Source organism: Parasteatoda tepidariorum, chromosome 11 (assembly GCF_982258835.1).
Source record: "Parasteatoda tepidariorum strain Cologne lab strain chromosome 11, Ptep-v5.0, whole genome shotgun sequence".
In the NCBI taxonomy this organism is placed as follows: Eukaryota; Metazoa; Arthropoda; class Arachnida; order Araneae; family Theridiidae; genus Parasteatoda; species Parasteatoda tepidariorum.
Genome location: NC_141765.1, coordinates 85,782,434 through 85,808,713, shown reverse-complemented (window position 1 = coordinate 85,808,713; position 26,280 = coordinate 85,782,434). Strand labels below are relative to the sequence as shown.

The 26,280-nt window shown below is 26.5% G+C and overlaps 1 protein-coding gene across 4 annotated transcripts in view; it reads right to left on the bottom strand.

Moving 5' to 3' along the window:
- Positions 1-16,863, bottom strand: part of LOC107440096 (SCY1-like protein bma) — a 691,298-nt gene extending 674,435 nt beyond the window's left edge. For 2 of the 4 annotated variants that reach the window (XM_087154978.1, XM_087154980.1), the window contains exons 1-2: positions 16,415-16,863; positions 5,817-5,842 (exon numbers count right to left, since the gene is read on the bottom strand). The gene's annotated coding sequence lies outside the window, so the exon portion shown is untranslated. The remainder of the gene's footprint in view (positions 1-5,816; positions 5,843-16,414) is intronic. The other 2 variants (XM_071187971.2, XM_087154979.1) reach the window with 2 other exon arrangements.
- Positions 16,864-26,280: the final 9,417 nt, after the last annotated feature.

Genomic DNA, 26,280 nt, shown 5'->3' with positions numbered 1-26,280 from the left:
ATATATAGATTTGTTAATTTTACGTCATTAAAATAAGTGTTGTTTTGGCAATAAAAATAAAATTAAAAAATTATTATTTCAAATGCTTGAAAAGAAATTTAATCTAAAAAAAACAATTTCCTGCAAAAAAAAGTTTGAATTTAATTTGAATTGTGGTTTTATTTTTATTCAGGAATATTTAACGCAATTTCTTTCATTTGTTCAAAGCAAAGATGTATATTTCAGTTTTAGAAATAATAGAGTCTATTTTAGTCAAGCTGTCTTCTTACCTAACCATTTTTGATAAGCAAAAAAATGAGAAATAGGCATTAAGACCTAAAACATGGCAAATTTTCGGCAGGAACAAGGAATTTATTTTTGTTTTTAATTAAATATTTTTTTCTTTAATTTTTATAATAATTTTACATTTTGTAATGGTAAAAAGTGATTCTTTATACGCTGATACTCATTTTTGATAACTACATTGCAAAAATTAGAGAGTGTAAAATATAAATTTTAATATAAAAAGAAAGAGTGATCGATTTAAAAGAAAATATCAGTATTTCAATCTATGCAAAAAAGACTTTTTGCATTGTTCAGTAGAAAAATCTCGTTATTTTGGTAAAAAAATTTGGAAAATTTATCAATAAATCACCTTCATTTTGAAATATCTGTATAATTATTATATTTTGATATTTTCCTGTTTAGCATGATTTAGGGCAAAATATTTTTACCAATTTTACTAAATTAGTTTTATTTGACAAAATTTTTTTCATAAAAAACACACACTTGTTGATTTTTATTTTAACTTTATAAGGATAAAAGAGATAATATAATGAGAAAATAAAAATTATGAATATAAACTTTTCCGCTGAATTGACAAAAAACAATTATTAAATAAATTATCAAGATAATAATCAGTACGCCTTTTTTACATTTTATATTAGAACTCCTCATCAAATTCTGTCGAATTAATATTTCTTTTAAATATGCGCCGCCGGGAGAGTAAACAGATTTTGTCCTCAACCATACTAAAATATTAAGTTTTTCTAATTTTTCTATATCCTAAATAAACTGAAAAAGTTTTAGAAACAAAAGATTCAGGAAATGTCGACTTCAACGTAAACGAGATAACTATTTTGTTCTGTTCTTAAGCATTTAAAACTGCTGTTATTATATTAGTTCTAAATTGATATAAACATATTTTTTTGTTCGAAAAATAATATCTTTCATCTACAAATTTCAACAAAAAAAAATTTCATCAATTTATTGTATTGTGTATTTTAAAAGATGAGGGTTATTGTAACTGCGTAAAATACATATCTGGGAACAGTTTCATGTATGAATGTTACATTCGGAAAAAAATTGTGTTTAACACTTTATATCGGCATGCCATTTTTCTCCATAAATTTATAGGTAGAAAATGTATTTAATCTTATTGTTTACTTTTTAAAGAGATCATTTCTTTCATTTAAAGCTGTTGTTCATAAATGTCCACTTGAAAGTTTTGAGCCAATCACATAGCATTCTTTTTCCATCAAGATACACCCTTTTGCAGCTTCCCTGTCACAATTAGTAAAATAGAGAGTAATAATTTTGTCCATTAGTCAGACTGCTTTATTTAATGTTTCAAATATTTTTAATCTTAATCTCCGACTTAATTGATTTTTCATCTTACACCTTAAAATTCAATATTTTTGGAAAGGCTTTTCTCAAAGTTAAAGACACTGATTATAAAGCCTACCCAAGTACAAACATAAACTTTCAGAATTATGCAAATAACAATATTAAAATACTAATAACGTAGTAAAATCTTTTAATTCAGTAAATATTTAGACAAGCACGGTAAAATGGTTAAATGCAGCTATGCTTTATTTTATTTTAAACAGAATAGTTCTATAATAAGCTTATTATAGTTATCTATTATAGTTTATTTCAGCTTTAAACAATGACGCTTTGCTTTCGAGTTTGTAACAGCTCAATAATTCTAAGCCTTTATTTCATTTTTGACAAACATTAAATAGAATTACTATATCATTAAAACTGATAAGCTTCTGTAAAACATAAAAAGAAATGTATGGAAAAGCACTCTATAGAAATTATTTCTTCTTTTGATTAGATACGTAAAACTTACTTAATTTTTAAAGTATATCAATTTTTCAATCATTTAAGTTCAGTTGAGCAAATATTCACGTTCCATTGTTATCAAACCTACTCAACTACAGAGTATAAAAATAAATTTAAAAGATTTTTTTTGAATCATGCACGAAAGCCTAATTTCATTAAAATAATACTTTAATAAATTTCGAAAATAAGTAAATGTATTCCAAGAAAAAAATAAATTGGTTAATATATATATATATATATATATATATATATATATATATATATATATATATATATATATATATATATATATATATATATATATATATATATATATATACATATACATATATATATATATATATATATATATATATATATATATATATATATACGACTAGCATGGTTTCAAAACCACAAAGGCGACATTTAACTGGACATTTGAGTTAGTTTAGCAGCTATATGGTACTGTCATCTGATCGTAAATGAGAGTATTGTATTCTAATAGCCCAGGGTCATAAATTGTGGAGTGCAGGACACTAGCAAATGTACATGTCTTGAAGGAAATATTGTAGTATCATTGCTGGTACTGCCCTCTCGGCTATAATATCAACCATCTGTAAGGAACTAAGTGGCTTCTGTAGGAAGGCCTAGTTGGTGCGATTAAAATTTTGGTTGCTTAACCTAATTTTTTTTTTTTTTTTTTTTACACAGTTTTTCTTTTTGTCATGCTGCGTGCACCAAAATTGCATGAAACATAATTATAAAACTCGAATATGCAAAAAATGCTGTGTAAAAATATGTTTCAAAGTGAAACATGAGAGAAAGAGTGTTGGAAATCGGACTAGTGTAAATCGGACTAGTGTAAATATTTGCTCCCTCTGGTGAAGAAATTATACATTCAGTGCATATAGTTAATACTTGCAATAGAAGGTATTATATGCTGTATTTTGGACCATTTCAAGTTTACCAGGACAGTACAAAAAAATTTTATTATTTATTTTAGCTAATGCTGGCAACTTTAGAACTTCATTAAAATAAGTTGTAATTGCACTTTCATGTCTATAAGACAATAACTCAAAATGAGTTTTTATCCAAGTTGCAATATCCATTGGTTCAATTTACAACATATTCCAAATACAACACCATGTTGAACCAGGAAATAGTTTTTCCTTATATGCATGATAGTATTCTTTCACAAAAAAGTTTATTAACGTTCAACTTTTCTCACAAAATTTCTAAATAATTTGAGTTACAATATTTTGCATAAAAATAAATATTTATAAAATCTGTCCAAGCTCTCCCCTTTACTTATTAAAAAGTATGTAATGTTTCTATTTTATTCAATTTAATAATGTTCAATTATTTGTCTAATATAAATTTTTATCATCACATTCTACATTAATAAATACATTTTACACTTTAAATTTTTGCATAATTTAGATTACTATTTTTATACAACAAAAGAAATAGTGCAGAGAGGGTTTGCGTGCCTGTAATATTAATGTGGATAAATGATTTGTTTTTTACTATTTATGTAAAGTTTCTTAGTACATTTTGGCAAATGACAAAATTGTGTTATACTTTTATATACAGTTGCACGCAAAAATTGTTTGTTTTTACAGCCTTACATAATGCCCTTTTGACTATTTTATTCACCTTTTTAATATTTGGGGATATTATGGTATAAATTAATACATTCATTACCCATATTTATATTTCCTTTTGAATCACCTTTTTAAATAAAATAATTTGTTTGGATGAATAAATTACTTCACGAGAATTATGTGGACACATGGTTGAAAAACTGCGGTGAACTGGACAATTAAATGTTTTTTTGGGGGGCACTAAAGTTGGTTAACTTGTTCGTACACACAATTTATTGCGATATTTAGTTATTAAATTAAATTAATTTTGGTAAGTATTTATTTTATTTAAAAACTTTATTCTCTATCTCGAAACATAATTAATACGCTTTATACATATATGCTTATCGGTATTTGTTTGGGTTCAAATATCGATTACTTATGCAGTTTTATTAATCTTTTCATACCAATAGAAACTCTAGTGCCTCTGCCAAGCAAAAATTTAAAGTGTTTTTGAGGTTCATCTGATGTTGTTTTGAGGTGCTAAGGCTGATTTGAGGTTCATTTGAAGTTTATGTCAACTGAAGGTATAGCTGAGCTATAAATGAGGTTGATTTTATGAAGAGTAAATGAGGTTAAAATTGAGGTTTATTGATAAGGTTATTTTTTGCTCAAAACATATCCTCATTTTATATCTCAGATGAATTTTTTCCATCTGTCAACCTCAAAACAACCTCAAAAACAACTAATTTTTTGGAAGGGCTGTCTTTCAGCTTACATTTTTAACTTAATTTTCGAATTACTTTCTAAAATTGAAAGAAAAAATACTTGATCATGAAAACAATATTTTTTTTTGACAAAATAACTATTAAATGCACTTAATACAGTAGCCTTTCTTTGAAAAATTTACTTTTACTTTCACATAATCAAAAAGGAGTTTATTACAAACTAATATTTATTATCTCTTAAAATTGATTGAAATAAACATTGTTAAGATTATTTGTTTACAGTTAAAATTAGAATCCTTTTGATTTTACTTACTTTTATGTAGTTTATAATAGATTAAATAATCTCTTTTTAGAATTGTCCTTACTAATACCACCTTACCATGGAGTTAGAAATGGTTCGGAAAACACTAAATAAGCTCAAAGTGATGGTCTCAGTCAATTATTTTCAAAAAATTCCTAAAACTAGTCCCTCCCACCCATGCTTTAATAACAATTTAGAATTTTGGTAAATAGTATTTGTTTTTTAACAGCAGTTCACTAACGATAAAAATGTTTTAGAGTAATTCTCCGTTTTAGGTCAAAACTTATTCAGTTATTTTCGTATTAACTACGCAATTATCCATTATTTATTACATTTAATATATATCTGAAAGAAATTGGTAAAATGGCTTAAAAAATATAATTTAAAAATAAATAAATAAAGTGAAGAATTTACTTAGATTTTTTAAGGAACATTTGTATGAAACAAAATAATAAGTACTTAAGTCTACTTAGAAATATGGCTTCAAATTGATAACTGGGAAACGAAGGAAATTATTTTAAAATTTAGAAAAAAAATAAAATTAAATATTATTTATTAGCATATAGGATTTTGTATGTGTTTTCTGACTATAATTGCTGTTGTGACAATTTGAAGTTTACTTAAAATGAATCATAAAGATAGTAACAAATATATATTTAAATAAGATTATTAAAAGACAACAGATATTCAAAAAATCTCACTATATAAGTTTGAGAATTTATATAGGGATTTGGGATTTTTTTGATCATAGATGTCAGCTACGTCATTTAACGCATAATTTGGAAATTAAAATTTAAATATGTTTTGTTTTCCTAAATCAGCAGTCTTTATGCTATATTTATGCATTAAAAATGTACATAACCCAAATAAATAAATATTAAATTAAATGTGCATAAATTTTTACCAATACAAAATTTCACTGCTCAAAATTTTTTATTACATATTAAAATTTAGCGTTCCAATCACTCAAACTTATTTTTGCTTTAGTTGCGATGCAATTTTTGAAACAGTATGTGTATAATTTCTAAATATTTCTAAATGACTTTCTAAATAACTTTGCGCAATGAAACATTGTATTTACAAAATTAAGAAAAATGTTAAGTAAAATTTACTTACAGAATCATATGTTTGTTTAAGATTTCCTGCAACAAATAAAAAAAGTATTAACGAAAATTTTATTATTTTAACTGAATAAAATTAACTTAAAAATATAAAATCATTTACTATGCATCATAAAAACTATAGTTAATTATACCAGCACATATTCTAGACTTTTATCAGGAGATTCACTAAACCTTCATATGCATTAGATTCGAATATAACTTAAAAAAATCTTATAAATTGTGCATGAGAACATATCTTTTGGGAACTGGTTATATATCCTTTCTTATTTAAATTTGGTGTTGGAACTGTCATTTCTAACTAAAAGTTTATAAAAATAACCGAATTATATTTATTTCTTTATTAGTAGGGCTTGATGTTGCTAATAATAAAGTTATATTTTCGGTTATTATTATTTTCTTTTTGTATTTAGGGAACTTAATTTTCTTAATCAAACATATAGTAAATGTTTAATAGAAATAGCGTTAAATTTGTGATAGCTAATCTCACTTAAAACATGTTTTTTAAGGATGTTATAAGGACTGCATTTTTAAAAAAAATTTTGCAGATAAAAAAATGCATTTTTAGCAGAATTATATACCAAATTGAAATTTTTAGAATATTTATATTAGAAAAGCAGCGAGTCTTTTAATTTTGTTTAAATTTATGGTTTTTTTAATCGTAAGCAATATGTATGAATTAAAATAAAATTAATAACATCTCAAATCAAACATATATCAAATAACCATCTCAAGTCATTCAAAAAAAAAAAAGGGAAAAAGAAGAAAACTGAAATAATGTATGTGCAAGCATTAACTTGAACAAAGTTAAAAATAGGCATTTTAAAAGTGAAACACGAAAACCCGATTTATTTTACACAAAACAAATTTTAAAAAGTAGTATCGAAAGAATTCATTAAGTTTTAAAATGTCACAACCATTTTTGTTATGACGAAAAAAAATCTTATTTATTCTAGAAGAACGTGAAATTTATTCGTATATTTTTGCAAAAAAAATATAAACCTTGAATATAAGTTATGGTTACTGAAAAATTCAGTTTCGTTAGTTTAAAATTTTCCTTTCTGGATCGTCATTGCATGGAGCGCTTACATTCGATAAAAGAAAAAGTTCATACTTGATTTTGCTTTTAATTAGCTAATATTTTTCATTTAGTTTACTTATTTAAAATCATTTTAATTGGATTATTACTTAAAATTAAACATACACAGACGTAAAATATAAGCATGTTGAACCATAATATTGTAATGCAATCCAAAATAAGTGCCATTTTACCGTACCACGTTACCGTAAACCACGTTTTACCACGTTACCGTTTTACCACGTTACCGTTTTACCACGTTACCGTAAAACTATTCTATTGTAAAACTACTCAGTCAGAAATTTTTCGAAAAAAGGAATTAAATAACAATTTACATAAGTATATTTAAACAATAAAGTTAAAGAACTATAAATAAGGTGGTATTGAAATTGTTAATTGTAAGAAAAACCGTATATTAACTGCTTTCACCAAATACGGTTAAACAAATGAAATTGTATAGCACCAACTAGGCCCATATAATGAAGCCACTTAGTTCCATGCAGGTGTGTACATATTGTAACCGAGAATGCTAATACGTCAATCTCAAGACCAACAGAACGTGGGTTCGAGTCCCAGCGATGACGCAGATATATTTTCTCTATTCCCTTCAATGCATAAGGAGTTTCCAGATCCTACACTCCCCAACTTGTGATCGTGGGCCAGTAGAATACTGTATTCTCATTCACGCACAAAGCTGCTTATCAATCTGTAATGTCATGTTAAATGTCTTTTTAACTAGCATGGTTTTGAATCATGCTAGTTGTGAATGGTTAAAGAAAACAAATAATTTTGCCTTCATGTTTTTCTTAACCATACTAGACGTAAACAGTTTCAAAACCATAAAGGTAAAAAATGCTCTTTAGCGTAAAATTTACGGTTAAATTGATGGACTGACTGCTACCGGTTATTTTACAGTAATTTTAGAATGAAAATTCTAACGGTGTATATACTATTACCGTAAAGCTATATATCGTAAATCATGTACTATAAATCAATTAAAACGGAACGACGGTTTAACTCAAAAAGCTCAAGGCTGGTTTAAAGACTAAATACTGTAAATCTATATAAATCACATTTCTGAGAGCTTCTATTCGTTCATTTATAATTCTATTGAAAGTAAATATAGAGAAAATCTTCCCTTTCTCCAGAATATTGATAAAAAAAATTATTATAATATTGATTATATATTTATAATTATTATATTTAACTTAAAATGCTCAAGGTTTAACTCAAAATGCTCAAAGCTGGTTTAAAGACTAAATATTGTAAATCTATATAAATCACATTTCTGAGAGCTTCTATTCGTTCATTTATAATTCTATTGAAAGTAAATATAGAGAAAATCTTCCCTTTCTCCTGAATATTGATAAAAAAAAATTATTATAATATTGATTATATATTTATAATTATTATATTTAACTTAAAATGCTCAAGGTTTAACTCAAAATGCTCAAAGCTGGTTTAAAGACTAAATATTGTAAATCTATATAAATCACATTTCTGAGAGCTTCTATTCGTTCATTTATAATTCTATTGAAAGTAAATATAGAGAAAATCTTCCCTTTCTCCAGAATATTGATAAAAAAATTATTATATTATTGATTATATATTTATAAATATTATATTAATATACTAAAAATAAATATTAGTATTATTATATTAGTATATACTACAATGTTGGTGTTGAATTAAACGTAACACAATTTTAAGTAAAAGATGGCAGTTTTCGTGCAAAAAATTATATAAAACTGATAAAACAACAACTGTTCGATGTTGTTGTTTTTGTTCATTTACGTCGCACTAGAGCTGCACAATGGGCTATTGGCGATGGTCTGGGAAACATCCCTGAGGATGATCCGAAGGCATGCCATCACAATTTTGATCCTCTGCGGAGGCGATGGCACCCCAGCTTCGGTAGCCCGACGACCTGCACGCGAAGTCGAGCACTTTACGGTAGAACAGTTTAACGAGGACCAATACCGCACACCCTCGGTCCCTACGCAGGCTGATCCAAGTGGTCACCCACCCTCACACCGACCGCAGCCAGTGATGCTTGACTTCGGTGATCTGCTGGGAACCGTGTCTTAACGATCAGTCCACTGCGGGACAACAACTGTTCGAAGGAATTAGGGCGAATATATTACTAAAAATGTGTTGTTTTTTATACGAAACATTTCTGCAAAGAAGCTATTAAAGAGAAAAAAATTATTAAATGAATAAACAAAATCATAACAGTCAAAACGTAAACAAAAACTGTAACTTCGTGCACTGTACGAAATTTGTGTTTCTTTAACAAAAAATGGTGGCAGCTATACTCCAAAAATTTTTGCAATATACATAATTCAATTGGGAAAGATATCTTAAAATAAAAATTGAAATTTTGTGATAATGAATAGCTAAGGACACATTTAAGTTTATTAAATATAATTGTAAGTTATCCTTACACTATAAAGTGAACAATGCTTTTCTATCAACAGTTTGTCAACAAATATCGAGGCGTTGGAGATAATTGCGACATCTGTACTCATCAATTTTTCATTACAGCCAATACACCTTTTAAATAAAATTCAAATAGCTCAAGATCTAAGTAGTTTCTATTAATAGCAATTCTGTTTGGATATTACACCCTATGAGGCTATTGCATAATGTATGTTAGTGCATATTACCTAGCATTTTCACTTGCACACTATTTTAAGGACAATCATTGGCTGATCAAGCAAAGTAATAGTACATAATTAATTATAGCAATATTTGTTATTTAGTTATTAAGTATTTACGTTATTTACCGAACTAAAGGGACCAAAAAAAAATGACTGTAAGACATCTCTTAGACATAGAATATTGCAATATACATAGAAGCCATATTTCCAAAAGCCATTTGCCAGACATCCAAATATTTATGAGTTGTCTTTCAAAATTCTAAGGAGTTACAACTGTTGAATTTTATACAGATGTCTTAAACTGGACTTCCAATGAACTTTTTCATACATCAGATACATTTGCTAAAATTTCCTTCAGATATTCAAAGGATAGATTGAACTGAAAACTTACCTATATAGATGTCCAGTTTCTGGCGATATTAAAAAGATAACGATTTATAATTGTGTAGATGAGAAATGTTCCCTCAAATATACAAAACCACCAAAACAATTACAATAGATATTCCAATCGTAATCTCTATAACATTATATTTTCAAACAACACTTTTATACTTAAAAGAAACAATAAAACTATTAAATTTTATTCGAAACTTAGATTTCTGTCAATTCTGTTTCATGCGTCAATCAACAAACATATAAAAATTAAATTTTTCTATCCTAAAAATAATTTTCAATGATCTTCAGTAGTTTTGAAAAAGGAGATACACTTTACTGAATAGGATCTAATAAAAGCCTAAAGTGGCTTTAGTAAATTCAATCTCCTGTTATGCAATATTATTATTATTTTTTTAAATATTCTATATAAAAATTAAACAAACATAATAACTTAGATTTCAGTTAATTCTGCTTCAAGCGTCAATAAACAAACATATAAAAATTAAATTTTACAGTCTTAAAAATAATTTTCAATGATCTTCAGTAGTAATGAAAAAGGAGATAAAATTTACGGAATAGGACCAAATAAATTCCTAAAATGGCTTCAGTAAATTCAACCTCCTATTATGCAATATAAGTTTTTTTAAAGACAAAACTATTCTTTATAAAAATGAAACAAGCATAATAACTTAGATTTCGGTCAATTTTGCTTCAAGCGTCAATCAACAAACATATAAAAACTAAATTTCACAGTTTTAAAAATAATTTTCAGTGATCTTCAGCAGCTATAAAAATAGAGATAAAACTTACAGAACAGGACCTATTAAACGTTTAAAATGGCTTCAGTAAACTCAACCTCCTGTTATGCAATATTTATTTTTTTTAAAAAAATGTTCTGTATAAAAATGAAACATGCATAATATTTTATTTTGAAAAGTCAAACTGAGAAAAAATAACGTTTAATGAAAGGTTGAACAAAATGTTGAAATATGCTGACCTTTTAAGCAAAAGTTCCCATATGAGGTTCGTTATATGCCTTCAGTACAAGTTCATATTTCGAACGCAATTTATTGACAATATTTTCACCGCCTATATGGGCTGCTCAAGCGATTTTAGTTTCAAAAATTATTGATATCATTTGAAAAATAAGAATGACAATTTAAATTCTATTGAGTAATTAAAAAACTTATAATTAAGATTATTCTAGATAATTCTATTTTTTTCTCATCCGGTTTGGATTTTGCAATTTCATTTTACATAAATTTTCTCTAAGTCACTGTGAATATACTGCGTTTTTTAAGATGGTTAAAGTTTAAACAGCCATAAACCTTAAAAATGAAAGAAATTAATTGATAGGTATAAATAGATAGATATAAATCTCTTAAAAAAACTGTTGTTAACTTAAATCTTACCTCGTTTAAAACACTTTGTAACTCCACTAATTAAAACACATTCTTTAAAAATTCTGAGGAAACTTTATATATTTTTTTAAGTAAGAATACTAAGAAACCACGTTTCACTTTTTATTTTAATTCTGCAAATATAACCTGAGTTGCGGCTTGTTATTTGCTACAAATGTCAGTCTTTTTAAAAATGCATCAACATTTAAATAAAGGAAGTAAGTATACATATAGTATAAATATTGTAAAGCTATCAATTTTGTGCAACATGTGTTTGACTATATAAATGCATACCCTTTTTGTAACAAAAACAAGGACATGTAGAAAAAAAAATTAAAATTTATTAGCACGATGATTTTAATTAAAAGTTTATAATAATTTAAAAAATAGTATTAATTTTTTTCATTTTAATTTTTTGACACGTATTTTCCAATATGTTTCTTTATTACTTGCAGGCTGAGATTTAAAACCAATTATCAGTAAAAATGGAAATTTAATAATTTCATCTTAATAATAAAGTTTCGCTAAATATTTTTTAAAATTTTATTTTAATAAAGTTCTATCAATATTTAGATTATTTAAAAATCAAAATAATCAGTTTTAACACATTTTTTTCATTTTATGAAAACAGTTACAATCTTAAATGTCTAGTAAGATTAAGCGATGTAAAAAAACGAAAAAAATTTATGAAATTATGGCCAAAATGTCTGCATTCTCATATTGTTCTAGAAGTGGTTCTTGGTAATTATCTTAATTGAAAATGCCCCAGTAGGAGATAAAAAATTAAAAATGTTTTATAGATTATCTTAAAATATTTATTTCGCTGTGAATATTTTCCCGTGAAAGTTTATAATAAAAATTAGCAAGCTTTTCGAAACTTTCCTCCTAAAACATATTCTTACAAATGCAACCAAAGCTTTTTTACTTATAAATAAATTGCGTAAATTAAAATTACTGTTTTCTATTAATTGGAAAAATCAATATCTCTCACTGAGAAAAACTGTATGGTCAAAAGTACTAGACTGCACCTTGTTTCTCGCTTTAAGGGAGCACCAAAATACTCGATAAGTTTTGCTCTTTGATAAAGAGTTTGGTAAAAGTAAAAATAAAATATAACGTGTGATAAGCACATGTGGTAAATTTTCTAGTGATACGTCAGAGCATGGAAAAAAACATTTATTTGGTTAAATTTACTTTTCAGTTTTGTATTTTTTACTAAATGTGTGATAATAATTTTGAAATCCAAAATTTCCTGTTAACTGTTACCTCACAACCAAAAAAAATATCAAATTAATGATTTAAAGACCTTGCATTTTGTTTTTAATAACCAGAATTATGCTTTTGCTTACAAGATATGTCATTACCATACAGTACAATGATTTTCCTAGAATTTCCTTTTGCTCCGTTCGGCCTACGAAAAGCTTTTACAGCACCCTTTTCTATGCATCCCTCGTGTCAACTTATTTACAGTTGATATGAATATAAAACTACTCAAAGTACATTAAAAAAATTATTAAACTACGGTTTTCACAATTTAACAACGCCAAGTTTAAAAACTGTACTTTTTTAGAATATGACATTTAAATATTTTTTGCATCAGATTAAAAAAAAGGCTGTGCTTCCTCCACATATGAATTAAATTTAAATATCAAAAAATGCTTCTTTTTAAATGCAATAAGATTTTTTCTTTCTAATAAAAAGCAAAACTCAGTATATTTTAAATTCAGAATAGTCATATCTGCTCACTCTTATAAAGTATAATTTTTATAAATTACAAATCGAGTTGAACATCAATTTTAGTAAAGATGGTTGTACAGTGCGCCACAAAAATGGACCACGCTGAATAACTCTTGATCTGAAATTTGAGCCTAAAGTTCCTGAGAAAACAAAATTTTAAGTATCTGACTTTTTTTGTATTTTGCAAAATAAAATTAAATTCTTTAAAATGATGCAAAAAATTTTATACCTTACAATTCAGAATTTTACTGACCATTCTTAAATAAAATAATAAATATTTACTAAAAGTTATTTTTATCTTCTGCTTGGAATTTTCTTAGGATAAACGCATTTTAAAATTGTGTTTAAAAATTCTCATTTCACGTAAAATGTTCTCGAGATATACCGAAATACGCATTAGTAAAATAATCAATAAGGTTGTCCAAACTTTGGAGCTAACTTCCTCCTGACCAAACTATTGGGACCATATTTACTAGATTGAGGCTACCCCCTATATTTAGGGTATCAGAAATCCAAATCCGTTTAAAAAAAAAGGTACGTTAATTCAGAGTAAGCAAAATTTTTATCTGATTTTCTGATCAAAAGTTCTTCAGACTTGTCCATTTATTTATTTATTTTGGCACTTTCTACATTTACCGATATACAACACAATATACATCAAATTTAGTAAATATGGTTGTACATGTACTTAAAAAATATGCCTCTTAAAAGATAAGTTAATAAAAATAATTTACGGAGAAAAAAATATTCTGATAAAATTACCGTATTGTAACTTTGTTCCTGTAATGAAAAGCTATAATTTTCCTTAGCAAAACCGAAATGCGCGGTATTTAATTCATTCTACAATTCAATTAGTAACCTTTCTGTTCATATGATAATGGTATGCTAGTTTTCAAAATTATAGTTCTTGCTAATACACATTTAGAATAAAATACAAAACTGAAAGTGAATTTAATCGAACAAACAGTTTTTATAACATTCTCTAAGTTATCAAGTTAGAAATACAAATTTTATCACATTTATCAAATTTTATCTCTTGCTATAAAGCCATATTTTATTACTAATTTTAATAAACTTATTACAAAAGCGATTCTGTAAAAATTTTCTGGCTATCTGATGATCCTATATAGAGCCAAAAACACGGTAAGTTTTAATAAATTCTGGTAATTTTCAGCATGCTTTATTTTCTCAGTATTTAAAACAAAAACAATTTTTTTTTGCTATTTATAAAAGAATAGCCGGAAGATAGTTTTGCTTTACATATTACCACTAAAGTGAAATTTACCGTTTGATTATAAAATAGGTACTTTTTAAATTCTTTATTATTACATCTGTAATTATATGATTCTAATAGATATAAATAAATCATTTTCTTAAAGATGGATTTTAACAACATTAAAATTAAAACTTTTATAAGTTAAAAATTTATAACCAATTCATTTTTAATGTTTTCCTTTGTAAATAGTGCGATGTTTCTTTGAAGCAATGTGCTGAAACTGAAAGATAAATGAACAAGTAATATTTCGTACTTTATTCTGTATAATTTTTCCGAAATGCCAAAGATGAGTTTGGATACACTACTTTTATTTGTGATCAACTTACATATACCCTGACTTTTTATTTTAACTTCAACATTTTGAATTAAACTATTCAGTATGAAATGAAATTTAAATTGCGATAACTTACTAGGAAAGAAGAAACTTTGTATTCTTTAAAATATTAAAAAAAGAAAAGGCTGGCTTACAATCAATAAAAAATTTTAAAGACAAGAAAAATAACTTTTTAGAAGAAGAACACTTTTAAGCACGACGTATTTTTGTTTTTAAATTAGTGACATTTTTTTATCAATTTCGAAAACTTGTGTATCACTATTGTAGCAAATACTTTCAAGATATTAAAATTTGTTTTAAACGCACTCTTTGCAAGTTAAAAAATAAAATTTAAACAGTTCAAATAGTATTTGTATTCAAATATCTAAAAGGAATGTTAATAAAGCACTTTTAAGGTCAATTCAAAAGGAAACCCGCAATTGTGCCATTTCATCCCTAAGATAATGCAATAAAAGATTGGAATTATACTTAATTTTAATGAGTTGCAATGTATTTATATTTTGTTTATTTTCGTGAAAATAATTTGAGCTATGCGTTTTCAAAAAGAGGTAAAACATTTTTACACATAATTAAGATTTTAATGCAATACTCTACTTAATCAAAATTGATGTTTGTTTCAGATTTCTATTATAACTACACTCGCTTACAACCAACTAACTATTAATTTTTAAATTTTTACACTGTTAAATTTGCTGAGCAGATAAATTTATAAATTTAAAGTAAAAAGCAAATAAAATCTGCATCTTGAATGAAAGTTCCGCACTTTTCTATATTTTTGAGCAAGAAATAAATTTTTGTTTCATAATGTACGCATGAATTATTAGGAACAAATAATCATGATTGTAATACAATCCTGTAATTAACCGAAATCTGATATAGTTATGTTTGAGATGTTTACAATTGTTTTAAAGTATCTAAATTTACTCCACTCACTAGCAACAAACTCAATATTTTTCCACTTTTCCAGTGTTAAATTTGCTAAAACCATTACAATTAAATATTTAAGTTAAAAGTAAAAAGCAAAAGAAATATGCTTGTTCAATAAAAGTTCCACACTTTTCCATATTCTTAAGCAAATGAAATTATGTTTCATAATGTACGCACGAATTATTATAAATTTTATAATTAATTATGAATGTAATACAATCATGTAATGAACCAAAATCTTATGTAGCTATGTATAAGAGTTACAATCGTTTTAAAGTTTCGAAATATACTCCACTCACTAACAATATTTTTTTTTAAATTTCCCTATGTTAAATTTGCTCAAACTGCTGCAATTCAACATTTATATTTAAAGTAAAAAGCAAAAGAAATATGCATCTTCAATAAAGTTCCACATTATTCCATATTCTTAAGCAACAAACTAATTTTTGTTTCATGATGTATGCACGAATTGTAATTTCAACAAAAACTAGCTATTAACACTGATGCTTTTAAAAGCATTTAAAGAAATAATAAGCAGAACATAAAATTCATATTGAGTATCTAATCTAAATAAGCAGCTAAGAATTATGCATTTGTCACTGGTAACTTGTTTTGCTTTTAATTTGTGTGTAATAACCTGCATGTTTTCTTTATGATTAGAAAAATTATCAAGAATAAATTTATCCAAGCGCACAGGAAAGTAGTTTGCATATATTCATATAATTTAAGAATAAAAACAGCGCGAAAAGTAAAAAAGAAAAGAATCAGTAAAGAAACCAACTTAAATACAATCAACAAGTCCTTACCTACTTTCAGTTCCAGATCGCAAAGAAGATTTATTCTTCGTTTTAGTTTCTTCAAATAAAACAGTTCTTTTTCCCGTTTTTTTTTTCACTAGTAGCCGATTTTTCTGCAAAACTTAAACCACTCTGCAATGACAGAAACTTATAATTTTTTTTTTTTTTGCGGTATTTTTTACATCCTCTAAAAAGAGAAAAAAAAAACTTTGAAAAAATAAACTAAAAGCGCGGAAAATGAAACTTTTGAAAGAACAAAAAATGTGATCCGCGCAACTGAAGGACGGTTCGAAAAATGAGTCCTTAAAGCAACATCAGCAACAGCATCTAGTGATGTGTTGGGGGGGGAATATCGGCCACGAATAGTTCGGTGGGTGTTTCGCCGAGTCCGCCGAAAGAGGGTTTCGGATTAGGGGAAGGGGGACCTGTAGAACAGCGACGCTTCTCGCTTTCCCTGCAATGCTCCGCCAGGTATGCCCTCTACCGGTTTATCCCTGAATTAGGTACAGCAGGTTCAATTACTATTGAACCAGTCTAATTTGCTTCCCCTACATTGCAGAAACAGAAGCTTTATGAAACTGATATTCTTCAGTTCTGAAAACAATAACATAAGCAGGAAAAAATATGCAATTGGTAAAAACGCTGAAATTTTATAATATTTTTAAGTAATGTTAGCTTTAAAAGGTAGCATTGTATCAAAATATCGTTCAAAGCATTAAAAAAAATGACAAACGTTTTCCCGTATATTTTAAGTAATAAAATAATTCTTATAAAGTTACGTTGTCAACTTTTTAGCTTCACACGAAGATTGCAGTTATTTAATATTCTTAAATTATATTTATGTTTTCAAAAATATAAATGACTTTGCTTCATTACATAAACTATTTTAGGATGAGAAAATGTAGTTTTTTAAACAATCTGCGAGAAATGTTAAAAAAATATGGTTTGCAATTCCACGAAAGGTATTGCTCGTAACTATGACATACTAAGAAATAGAGTGGGGAAAACTACTGGGGTAAAATATACCGTAAGGGAACACCAAGAATTACTTTGATGGTAATGACTTTCGTTAAAATAAATATTAAACTAAGGTTTTATTACCGTGGTGTTTTATAATAAATGAGGTAAAATTCGATAATTTTATCAATATATTTTAGTGCATTGAGAAAAATAAACATGAAATCGATTACACTTACTTTTCAGTTTCGTTCAGTTTTGTATATTTTCTTAATGTGAGGTAATAACTATAATTTTGAAAAGCAGAATTTCCTGTAAACCGCTACCATACGAAAGGAAAAATTAACGACTGATTGGTTTAAATGCCGTATATTATGGTTTTATACCAGAATTAGGAGGGTTTTTTGCAAGAAATGTCACTATTATACAATTACAATAATTTTGCCAGAACACCCTCGTTTCACCTGTAATCCAACTTTTTAAACGAAGACGTGTTTAAGGAAATGTGCAAACAGCGAAAGTATAAATATTCGTTTATTCTAACCATATCTCTTAGAAATTTAGATAACCAGGTAAATACGAAATAGATTCAAGGCTCTTCAATAACATTTCATTTTGTTTGTTTCCTTGCATACATGGAAAAAAGCATATAGTATTTAAAAAAGACTAATTACCGTGATAACATAATATCAGAATTTGTAAAATTGGCACAGTTCGATCATACTCCCTTTTTGTGATATGAAATCGAAAGTAACATATAAGATACACCAAGCGAATGCATTAGGTAATTATTAATGAAACAAGCAACTATCAAATTTATTAATTAAATCATTTAAACGTAGATAATAGAATATCAGAGTTATTTAGTTTTATTAAAAAATTATACATCTAATTTAAGCTAGTGGTGATGATAGTTTCCTTTGCATCATACGATAATGAATTATAATGATAAGCGCATTGTGGTGCATACGTATAAAATGACATAGAAATAGATAGAACAGAACTCTTGCTCTTAATTATAAAAATGATTATATACTTTTTATCTAATATATATATATATATATATATATATATATATATATATATATATATATATATATATATATATATATACACCGAAGCCATTACATTATGACCACCCTGCTAATAACATGTACATGTACAATAACATGACTACCTTTAGCCCTCAAAACTGCTAGCACCCTCCGTGGCATTGATTTCACAAGGTGCTGATAGGTAGTCTGAGGTATCTGGTACCAAGCTCTTACCTACTGGTCCTGCAATTCCCTCACATTGCGAGGGGGTAGCGAGGCAGCAGGAATTTGGTTTTCCAAGTAGAACCACATATGTTCTATTGGACTAAGGTCAGGTGAATTTGGTTGCCAAGACATGACTTGAAAGTAACTGGAATGTTCCTCGAACCAATCCATGACGATTCGACCCTTATGACATGGTGCATTATCCTATAGGTAAACACCATCCCCCGCAGGAAAAACTGTTGCCATGAATGGGTGAACCTGGTCTGCAACTATGTTTAAGTAGCTTACAGACGTCAGGAATTATTCTATGAGGATTATGGGTCCTAATGTGCCCCATGAAAACATTGTTCCTGGGCGAGAAACCATGAAAACCTGGGCGAGCCGATTGTTACAGATGTAGGGTGGTCATAATGTAATGGCTCTTCGGTGTATATATATATATATATATATATATATATATATATATATATATATAGTAAAACTTGAGTCAAAATTTAAAAATATAGAGAAAACCTAGAAAAAATTACAGAATAATGAAAAAAGAAATTATATCAAAATAGAAAATTATAAAATGTATAGAAAAGTATTCAACAGCTCATACGATTATATACGCAAAAAAGGAGTGCTTTCTAATATTGTACCAATATAGCCAAAGTAAAATATATCAATATAATTACTCAAAAAAGATTTTTGAAGCAAAATAGAATAGAACACATCAAGTAATAAATATCATGTAAAAAACAGAAAATAAAATTTAAAGAAAAAACAGAAAAAAAACATGAAACGAAATCTATAAAGCGAGTAACTACTTCAAAAGAACTTGCATGAAGGGGACAATTTTCAAGAATGATTGAAAATATTTTCGTTTTAATATTACCAAATTACAAAGTATAAAAACAGAAGAGTCTATTGATAAAACTTATTGATTTTCTTTTCTTAATTTTCTTTCTTTTCTCTTTTTGCATATATATATATATATATATATATATATATATATATAAGAAATATTTATCACTGTCATTTGATTCAGATTTTTTTACCGAATTATTTTCATATTATCGATCGTAAAAGTTGTTCGCAGCTTATCCGCTGGTTTGTTCGTTCTTACAAGAAAATGCATAATTTATTTACGTTTAAATATTGTAAATCATTTTTTTTCTAAGAGGAATCCGAAAAAATATAATTGCTATAAATATACATTCCTTTAAATATAAAATTTCTAGTATTTTTGATAATTTTGTTAGTGGTTATATTTTTATATTTAATTATCCCTCCTATTTTTTTATATGCGTGGTTAAGATATATGTATTACTTTAAAAAATATATATGTGCATGTTTTTCAAAACTCCTAATAAATGTAGCATTTCATCATAGAGTTAACTTATAAATAATATTCAAGGAATCATTGTAAGAAAGCTACATAATTTATAACAGATTTAAGTCTTTAAAAAGGTATTCTTTAAACTACTTTCCTTGAGAATATGGAAACTAATTATATCTGAGAAAATTATCACATTCTTTTTTTAATGTTATAATATCAAAATAGAAACAATCTTCAAATTATGGAAAAATAAACTCTGTAAAAAATTTCGGAACAAATTACGATATTAAGTACAGGCACTTTGGGTGCATGATCCGTAAAATCTATTTTACATTCCATTTTTACAGTTAAATATAATACACTTATTTTAACAGTTAGTTTATTTAATTAGAGTTATTTAGCGATTTTAATGTAATTAATATAGTTAAATTATTGTATATCAGAATTTTTGTTCCGAAACATGTTCTGGTAAAAATCGATTTTACGGTAAAATGTATAGTCCCCCTGAGTTCCAGGATTTCTCACCGTGATTTAATTCGTCAGTTAAATCGTTCGTCGTAATTAGTGCGTTAGTTAAAATGCTGACAAGTGCATTTTAAATGATTGTAAATAAATTGATAAGATTGGTTAAAGAAAAAGAAGAGAAAAATATTTAAATAAATTTTCATAGCTATTATTATAAAGAGAAAATTTGTAAATTTACTTTTTTTCATATAATTTCATTATATTTTGTTCACTATTTCCTTTTTTTTTTCAATTTTTAATATATTACTCCCTATTGCTCGTGATATATTTTCTCACAATACATTTTACATTGGGTATTAAAGTTTATGTTCGGTTTAAAATATCTATCTTAAAACGTGTTATTTATATTTGAGTAGATAAAAAGAATATTTCTAAAAATTCATTAAAAAATAAACAATTTTCAAAATTTAGATTGATTACTAAATTAGATATTACATTGATATATTAGATATTACAAATTAGATATTGCATTTTGTATAGATATTCATTATATATTCCTCGAAGAAGTAAATAAATTCGTAATATCTGCATTATATTCACTTACAAATATATATTTTTTGAACACTCAAGACACCGAAAGGGTTTTCAGGAAATTTTAACTCTATAAATTTCTATAACACAGTTTCAAAATCAGAACAAAATTCATATTAAATAAGATTTCATGAATCTTATATAGCATTTTACTAATAACTACTACTTTTTCCGAAATACAATAAGAAAAGAAATGCAAAAATTAGTCAATCGTTTAGTCAATCTACTCAAAAAATGAAACAAATATTCATAAGAGATTTTCGTGATTTTTCAGAAATGAATGATCTTTACTAGAAAAAATAGGATATTTACAATTTTAAATAGAGTTAGCTTAGCTAGACGCAACTTAAAATTTTCAATGCAATTAGTTTATAATGTAAAAATTGATTATAAAAATAATACAATTTTGCAATTTAAAAGTGTGAAAAATTATTGATGATTAAGTAAAAAAAATTTTTTTTTTCTATTTTTTACTGTTCTAAAAAATTATTTTATTTTCATGTTGTGAGATATCGGCTTATTTCTATTCAAAAGGTATTTGGTTTGGTATTAAATTGAGAGCAAAAACACGTTTTATGTAAAAGTGACCAAAACCAGAAGTTCGATATAAAAGATATACAGAATTATTAAAAAAAATTATTGTAGATTCAAAGAGAATAAATAAATCAGCTAAATCAGAAGCTCGTATTGAGATGTTATATAACGCAATTTGAATTAAAAATGGATGAAAATTAAATGAAAATTTTGTTAAAGAATTATATATTTCATATTAAAATGAATGCACATATGTGAGACACAAATTGTAAAATAATGTCCTGCGATTTAAAATGCACATTTTCAAATATACGTTTTCAAAACAGGCGCTGATTGTTGACATTCATCTTAAACACTAATAAAAATTTTTCGAAATTGCTAAATTTTAAATTGAGCTTAAACAAATGAAAGAATTAAGTCTATTGTTGAAACTAATCACGCAATTATTTTAGAAAATATTTATTCTCCAAATAATGTTCAAATTAATGAATTTATGAGGTTTAAAAATGCACGTATTTCAATAAATTATAAAGGTGCGAAATGTGCGTTGAATGTAATTTTGGAAAAAAGATTTTCTTTAGAATAATATTTGAATTCAAAATATATAGTATTTTTAAGCATCATCTAAGATATCATTAATATTAATCTTCAAGCATTTTCAGAATGGAGATGGAATTGTTTACAAATAGAGCCATTTTAGAATTTAAAAAAATTAACTTAACCTTTGAAAAATAATTCAAAAAAGATTGAAGAAAAATATTTATAAGAGAATTATAATGCATATTTAATTTCCCATTATTCTCTGAGTTCTTAACTCTAACTCTCAAATAATTAATGATAGAAATACTATAAAAACTAAAATTATTACACTGAGGCAAGAAAAATGTGAATAATGTGCGTGAATAAAAGTAAATAAAGAGGGTGAAATGTTCATAACTAATGAATATATTCTCGTTTCTTTAAACAAGAACCTTTCTCGATCTCTAAACGCAAAATGATAGTAAAAAATTAAAGATAAAAACAAGCAATAGAAACCAATAGAAACAGAGGAACAAGTTTGAACACGATAATAAAAGAATGGATACAAACAAGTGTAATAGGGTTCGGTGGGCACCCTAGGATGCAAAATATCTTTCTAAATATTTGGAAACGGTGGTATACAAGACAGATCATTACCGAAAATTTTCCTAATTATGGAACGATTCTCGGAAATCAAGTTCAGTAAATGAAGAGAGGAAGCCCTTCATAATTTTGACTTTCGTCCACATACTACAAAGTATACCCTATCTCGTTTTTAGATAAAACGAGTCTAGTCCATAACGTAAGACTGCTAGTACAAACTTTCTAACAAAATAAAGGCATATACAAGAAAAAGTGTCTTAAAAATTCAGATTTATTACTTGAAATTATACACACAGTAAAACAGGCCTAGTTAGAACGCGACTGTCTAGGTAATATAGCAGCTGCTTCATTTTCATTAAAATGAAGAAGACCCGTATGAGAAACGTGCTTGTTTTGTGGACATGTGCGGGAATTCTAAATATGTGTTTCTTACCCTTCTTCATTTAAGGCATAATTTTTGTAAAGCGTTCTTAAACTCGTATAATGTTATTTTTGTTGAAATTACTTGAGAGCACGTCGTTTAAATTTTTACAAAAACATTTTTCCCAAAAAAAGAAAAAAGGAAATCCTACAATGGTTTCCCTCTTTTAATACAATTCGATGTATTTTCAATTACTACTTTGTCGTAACAAATAACTGCATCAGAAATCAATTTTAACAATGCACGTAATAAATTGTTTCCTGAAAGCAATAAAATTCAATTTTGGAAAAAGAGAATGGAGTGCGAAAGTAAAAGAAAATGAACAAGTAAAAGTATCAATTCTCAGATGAAATGAAAAAAATTATCAAATACTATTTTCGTAGCGTGAAACTTTGACGTTGTCCGAGATTGGGAAATAAATAAATATTATTCTAGGATTATTGAATCATCCTTTAAAAACTATATTGTAACAAGGCGAAGCGAAACGGAGCCCGAGCTTTTGCCTTTAGTCCTTCGTCAGAGTCATCGATTTCTTCTTCGTAAAAAAGGTAGAGTCCTCTTTTCTCAAAAGGTGAACTGAATTTCCGCACGATAGAAACAAGATTTGGCTGTGTTTTAAAGTAACTTGAGTGCATGTAAGACACAACATATTTATTTATTTATTTGGATTTAGGTAGAAAAAAATGTTTCAAAACAATTTTGAATTCTAAAAAGAAATAAATTGGAAGGAAGGTAAAAATAAAAATAAATTATAGCACTCAAAAAGAAAAATGATTTCACGCCAATTTTTTTTAAATTGTTGCATTGAATTTTATGAGTTAACAGAGAAAAAATGTGTGGTTGAAACTACCAGAACATTTTCAGTATTTCTAGCTCCATGGAGACACCAAAAGTCAATTTAAATGCATTTTTTACGCTCATGTACGGAGAAAAAAAACTATTTTGGAAATAAACCATGTATGGTATTTAAACCACTCATTTGGTAATTTTGCATTTACTGGTAACGGTATGTCAAAAATTTTGTTTCAAATTTCTAGAGCTTATTACCACAGATTTAGTATAAATACGAAACTGAAGAGCAAATTTAACCGGATAAATAGTTTTTATGCCATGCTCTAAGACTCTAAGGTATCATGCTAAAATTACCCAATTTGACTTAATTTATCACATTTTATCACTTGTTATAAAACCATATTTTATTACTAACAAGCCATATTTTATTGACAAAATCGTAACCAATGTGCTTCAGTAAAAACTACCGATCTTTTACTGAAGTTAGTCAAGGTAAATTATCACATCTATTTTAAAAAGAAATTAAATAATAATTATTTCCTTAGTGCGATTATGATATATTTTTGCTATGCATTTAAGATTAGGATTTTTTATTAAAGGAAAATAATAAACTACTAACGTGTTTCATTCATGCTCATTAGGATGTTTTTTGTCTGTTAAAAAAATTTTGTTTAAAAAATTGTAATAGTCTTATTTATAGTATTTTACTTCGTTATGTAGCAGCTATACAGTTTAGACCAAAATATTAAAATAATTTTTATCAAGTTCAATTTAAATTTGCAACGACATTTTCCATGAAATAACTCATTTTAAAAGACATATTTTACTTTTAAAGGTTTCATTTATTGCTTGCGTAATTTTATAATAGAATTAATACCTCGACCAAAATTTTATAACAATGTTCGCATACGCATAAAATTAGGATACAAATTTCCTGTTATGTTGATAATGTACTGAATATGGTTTTACAGATCCCAAAAGGTATTGAAAGTTTGCCAAAATTTTAGGATGGTCATCTACTGCAAAATGTTAATAAAACTTGAGCAAAAAATAATGAATTTAGTTATCGTCTAAGCATTAAGAAACAAACAAATTACAGTAAAAATTTTGCCTAAACTATGTATATAGTGCATATGGTATAAACGGAATGAAAGACAACTTTTCACTATTAAGAACAACATGCATGATTTCGACTGCTTAGTATTAAATTCTTTTCATAAACTCATAAATAAAACGGTTGAAAATGTGAACAGAAATTATGCATAAAGTTACGTTAAGAAGACGCAATCAATTTCGATTTCGTGGGATAGTAAGCAACGTATATTCTCTGCGGTTTTCCCGCTTCAAAATCATTTCAACGGTATAAGTAAATAAATCGTTCATATTCAGGCATGTTTTAACACTGCATAAGTTTGTTGCTTAAAATTAAAGGACTAAATTAAAATTGTTCGGTAAATATTTTCTACCTATAAATTAAATTGAGGGTAGGCATATAGAATATTTGTTTTACAGAAATGTGTGCCAGATAAAGAATTTTAATTTCAGTGCATAAAATATTATTAAATATAATTTGAAAAAGTAGAAACTTCTTGGATAACCCTGTACAAATTCAGTCATACCGTAAATATACCAGCTATGTGTGAGATGTTTTTTTTTTAATTTGATGTACTTTTCGGAAATTTTCTTTTAGGTTTTATTTACAAGAGGAAAGTTATTAAAATATTTCTCAGAATTATGTTAATGTACACTGTAAATACTCTCCGACTTTGATGTTTAACAAACCAAAAAATTGTGTTAGGGAACTCTTTTTTCCGGGTCGACACCAAATTGAGTGTTCATTTCGGGTATATAGAGCGTATTTTAAATTTAAGCACTTAGAATTGAATACGATTACACCAAATTCTCACGCGTTTACATCATACGAGAATTATTATAATTTCCGAAAACATCAAAGTTGTCGCGCTTTGAAAATAAAAAATTCAACAAATGCCAAGTAGATTATCTTTTGAAGTTTGTTTACAATCTTGAATGAGCTTGGGATAATTTACTTTGCTTTCGATGCTGATATTCATCAACAGAAACAAAAATCCGCAGTTAAATAGCGCGTATCTCTTTAGTTGTGTAATAAATATGAATTATATTTTAATTTTTAATTCTTTGAAAACCGTATTAAATGATTTTAAAATTAATAAATTCAAAACTCTTCCTGTCTCTTTTGTCTAGTTGAAATGCGTCTTAATATTCTCTCCATGCGACATGTATGTTTGATTTTCAAACTAATTTTATTTTAAAATTTACTACACATACGAATATTGCTTTATATTATATTTTAAAAATAAATTATATTATATTTCAAAAATAAATTATATTATATTTTATTATTATATTTTAATATTATATTTTAATATTACAT